The sequence below is a fragment of the Panthera pardus genome, unplaced genomic scaffold (assembly GCF_024362965.1).
Source record: "Panthera pardus isolate Hobbes unplaced genomic scaffold, ASM2436296v1 HiC_scaffold_10, whole genome shotgun sequence".
Taxonomy (NCBI): Eukaryota; Metazoa; Chordata; class Mammalia; order Carnivora; family Felidae; genus Panthera; species Panthera pardus.
Window position 1 is genome coordinate 85,866,301 of NW_026526655.1, and position 5,000 is coordinate 85,871,300.

Sequence of the window (5,000 nt, forward strand, 5' to 3'; positions counted from 1 at the left end):
ATTTCGACTGGGAAACAGTGGATTAAATACTAGAAACATCTTTTCTCCCATGGAATTCTCTTTCCCCAATTTACCTGAGAGAATCTTATAAGGAATGTAGATAGACTATTACTTCCTAAGTAAATTTAAATTTAACACCAATTTACTCACGCTAGTATTTCTATATTGGAACTAACAGCTTCCATAAGACCTCTGCAAAGTGCCAGAAATATGATCTCATGCGTAGTAACAAATTTAAATGTGTTTTATTTTGCATGTCCCTTTTCCCTGTGCATTTTCCTCATCTCTTCCTTTCCGTGACTCCCTACTCCCAGTTTCTAAACCTCTCATCCACTCCAGAGACCCAGGAACACTGCCTAGGGAAGGAGCTAACTTGGAAAAATGCACCAGACTCAGATCTGCTATAAGTAACACATAATTCTTATCCACACACTTTTTAAAGATTTGAAAGTAAAATTAGTATATTTCCCCCTGGAGTCCCTACAATCGATACAACATCACTTACTACTGGAGTCTCTTACACGCCACCCTAAAATATCTCATCAGAAAGACTCTGTGTCCAAAATGCCAAAGGTCACCTGCCCTTTCCTGAAACACTGCAAAAGTCTGACAACTCTTCTGACTCTGACTTATGCAAATCCCTGACTCAACTGGACTCGTTAAGTGCTACATGTTTTCATCCTTACTCGAGTCAGTTTGTAACCTTTAGCAGATCATTTCAGCCCAGTTTTTGTCCTTTTCGTCAAGAATGATGAATTTGGTTTCACGGTCACTGTAAGCTGAAGGACGTGGTGACCACATGAATGGTCAGAAGCAAGGCCAGCTCTCAAAACGGCCACCAAGTCTGTGTCAAGGCATCCACCTTTGTTCTGATCCAGAAGGGAAGATACAAAGTTTCACGGCCAAACTTCACCTTGTGCTCAATCCAGCTGGGTCTGAATTGTAGCCACAGCCTGCGCTAGCAGCAGCTATTCGGGTTTTTAAAGATGTACTTACTATAGGTGTGGGCGGGTTTGGTTAGTAGTGTTGTTTGTTAGGGATGCTTGGTGTGGCTGGAGGAGAGGGGGACCTGTCATTGATGTTCCTTATGCTAGTGTGGGTTTCAGCTCCCATCTCAAAAGTCAGGGTGGTAATAAGCAAGGAGCCCAGAGGAAACCACCGAGCACGTCTTCCCGAATAGCTCTCCCTGTCTCCTGTGTTCTCATGCTACCCAGACGCCCACACCCTGCGTCCCCGGCAGCCTGCCTCCTTCTGAGGTGCAGTGCGAGAGGCCAATGTCAGGTTTCTCTCAATCTGCAGCAGAGAAGCTGCTGTCTGTCGGCTGCCCCTGGCAGTGAGGGCAGCTCACCCCACTGTGGCTTCCTTACCACAGGGCAGGCCGGCTGAGAGCTCAGCCAGTTTCTCTTCCTGGTGCTGCTTGACTTTTCTTCTCTGGGATTTCCAAGGCATGGACGCTCGTTCGTCTGAAACTCTCCTAAACCTCCCGACTAAAAAATAAATACCTAAGTACGACATAAGCAGCGCGCACAGGCAGGATAATTAGGATTGATGGGCTCTTTTAGGGGCACCAAATCCTCATCCTCCCCTTTCCAGTCACATTTCTCACCTGCTCACGCGGTGCCCACCTGTGGCTTGCTGGCATTGCCACTGCCTGCGAATGGGGAGGTTTCCAAGTTCAAAATGAAGGCTGGATCTTCTGTGGTAGGACTCTACCAGGACTGTGGGGAGTTAGCGAAGGAATTAAGGACAGTATGTTGTCCTAGTTTGTGTCACTGCTCCCTTGTTTATGTTCTTCCCCCGACTATTCCCACACCCCCTCTCCAGATTTTTGCATGGCTTTTATAGCCTCTAGTAATTATATCAGCAGCATGGAGTCTATTTTTATCTCTTTTGAATGTGTGCAACATAAATGTCAAAACCCATAAAATCTCTTTTTAGCACGTACCTTGCGTGCAAGGTTTCGGAAAGTGTGATGCAGCATTCAGGGAGATGTTGCATTTTGAGGTCAGACAGATGAAAACTGAAAAACTCAATTTCACCAGTTAGCTGCGCGAACTTCCAACAAGCCCCTTATCATCTAGAACTTTTGGCTGCTTGTTCTGCAAAATGGAATTCTATACGATGGACAGCACCACATTCTAGTCACTTGTTTCATGCCTGGGATGCCCCTTTCCCACAGCAGTATCTCCAAACACCTAATTTTGTTGTTGTTGTTGTTGTTGTTCTGTGCCTACGTGTTAAGATCTTTCAATGCCCTCCACTGCCCTTTGCCAAACTTAGAACCAGAGAAAGAACAAAAATATTACTGGGTCAGCATGAGTACTGTGAATTATTACAGGATCCCATCACAAAATTATTTATTACATGAGAGAAACACACAGAAGCCACCATCACCTAAAACTTTCTCTGCACTTAGCAAACAATAATAATAACATTAATAATAATACCACCTAGCATTCGCAAGTGCCGGGCTCTGGGTATTTTGCGTGTGTGGATTCATCTACATCTTTACAACTACCCAGTGAGGTAGATCCTGTCTTTATCTCTCCGTTCAGTAGAGGAAGACACTGAAGCAGGTTGAACATCTTGCACAAAGTCACAAGTTAGTAAGTAGAAAAGTGAAAATTCAAATTTAGACAGCCAGACCCCAGAGCTTACGGAAACATAAAATGTAGGAGAGATAGGAGGACTTGCACTGCTGAGCTTTTCCAGCTTCTAGTACAAGGCTGTTTCCTCTCTTTTCACTTCCTTTTTGGAATTGGCCCATTAGGGAGGCCAAATGGGCCTGTCCGAAGGGCACATAAACCTGGAATCCCTTACTCAGCTGCTACTAGGTAAGGGTCACCGTGCTTCAAGGGATAAAATGGCCTCAGTATGTCCAGGTGGTCTGGTGCATTTTTCTTATGGCTTATTAGTTTATCTTTAACATAGATGGGGAGAAGGATTTGGAGAGTTGTGGAAAAAAAACGTGTTCCTTTCTAGTCAAAAGTATACTATTGTGAAGAATAAACAAGATGGAAGTAACATGGAGACAGGGAGGGGATGATCATAAAAAAAAACAACAAAGGGTGTATTTGATGACCATAAACAAAATCCAGCCGTCAAAGAAAGAATATAACTACCATAATATATTTTGGGGGGCAAGCAAATAAGAGTCAGTTCTGTAAAGTTTCTCTCCTTTCTCGTAAGCGAATTGTTCATTTTTCCGGTCCTATTTCCACTGTTACCGTTGCAGAGAGCAGGGGAGGCCAACACCGCCGGAACCCACTTCTTTGTAAGGTTAAGGCGATTACTGACCAGATGCTCAGCAGCCAGAGAAATGCTCGCATGTAAAACAGAACAGGGGATTGAAGAACTTAGGAGGTGACATTTAGAGAAGTATGGTATCTTGTAAACACCAAAGTGCTTCAACTTTTATCACACTTGAAAATCAGTTCTCTGAAATTTACAGTTATTAAACTTAATCCTTAATCTTTGGTACGGTGCCCTTATGAGTCATCAGACAAACTCAGATGTGGAAGTGTTTGAGAGGAGAAAAAAAAAAAAAAAAGGAGAGTAAATTGATTAATGATCATTAAAATACCCTGGGATCTGGGAAGACCCATAGTAAAGAGCACTGGGCATGAATGAATATTGATCTAAAGATCCAGCGCTTTGCTGAAGCTATACAATGTAACAGGTTCTGCAAAAACAGTCCCAGAAATGAAATATATATGTATCTTTTCTGCATTAACTAAGCAGCTAAATTGCTTGCTGACTAGGTTGGAGAAAAGAAGGGCGGATATGGAAAGGAAGGAAGGAATGCTTCAGTATCCTTTGGCCCCTGATCTAGGGCGTCTCTGGGAAAAAGAAAGGAGTTGGAGCATGGAGTCTCCTGAGAGCATCATATGAATATTTGAAATTGTATCGCTCACCCGGTGCAGGTGTGTTTAGGGTGTTTAGGCTCGCTCCAAGGTAGGTGGGCCAGGCCTCGTTTAACTGCCTGTGTAAAAGTTAGAACTTGATGCACTTAATTTTCAGAAGAGAAGAAGGAGGAAGAGGGGGTGAGGGAGGGAAATGGCGCCGTGTATGGAAGATCCCCACATACGTTACCTCCTCTGAGACGCTGATGCAACAAACTCCCCTGGAAAGCAAAAGCATGGATACATTTTAAATTTATTTTTAATGACTTCACTTTAGTAAGTTTTGGGGCCGACGAGACCATTGAAAGGGCAAAGCTACCAGTAATTATAATCAGGTAAGATTATAAGGAATTTTCTCTGGTTCTGATGTCTATTTTCCCCCCCAAAAAGGGGGGGTGGTGGGGCTTTTTGTTCTTCTGTATATAGTTGGATGGCATTGTTCTGTCTCTGTGGGGAGCTGTAAAATGGAAGCTCTCGAGGGAGGAAGAGAGGTAGGTCTTGGTTTGCAACTGAGAGCAAAAGGTACCACCTGCGTGTCTTCCACGAAGCTAGGGCGCTTCCTTTAGATTCACGACTATCCGTAATCAGCTTAACTAAGCAGGTAAGGTGTTCATTAGCTAGGTTGGGTTTTAAAGGAGAGAGAGAGAGAGAGAGAGAGGCAGAGGGGGGAGAGACAGAACGAATGTAGAAGAGTGAGAAGAACAAACAAGTCAAAGCATTTGTTCATGCTGCAATCTACACATCAATTATCCTGCTGTGCTAATTACCACCTTTCCATACCCCAGGTACCTAAGCATTCACACTTACTCACTCTTTCATGCCTCTGATCAAAAAAAAAAAAAAAAAAAAAAAAAAAAGGAAGAAGAAGACGAAGAAGAAGAAAAGAGGAAAGACATGATAGAAGGATAGAAGCAGGGGCTGATGAACCCAGAGGTGAAATAAATTCTTAGATCGAAATTTCCTTTACGTAGGAAAGTATAAGGGGTCTTCTCAATTTTGCTATTGTTGTTTTAGACAATTAACCATTCGCAAAGGTTTTAATTGCAAAATATTACTTACTGTCAGGATTCCAGGAGCGTTTCCATCTCGTCAGCCCTT

At 43.2% G+C, this 5,000-nt stretch overlaps 1 protein-coding gene and 1 long non-coding RNA gene across 4 annotated transcripts in view; one reads left to right on the forward strand and one right to left on the reverse strand.

Moving 5' to 3' along the window:
* The window catches only part of ZEB2 (zinc finger E-box binding homeobox 2), a 133,286-nt gene that overhangs the window by 68,403 nt on the left and 59,883 nt on the right, over positions 1-5,000 (forward strand). The window lies entirely within an intron of this gene.
* LOC128778829 (uncharacterized) overlaps positions 4,144-5,000 on the reverse strand; it is a 1,049-nt gene continuing 192 nt past the window's right edge. Inside the window, exons 1-2 of the long non-coding RNA XR_008424588.1 lie at positions 4,962-5,000; positions 4,144-4,495 (exon numbers count right to left, since the gene is read on the reverse strand). The exon at positions 4,962-5,000 is cut by the window's right edge and continues 192 nt beyond it. This is a non-coding gene — a long non-coding RNA (uncharacterized LOC128778829). The remainder of the gene's footprint in view (positions 4,496-4,961) is intronic.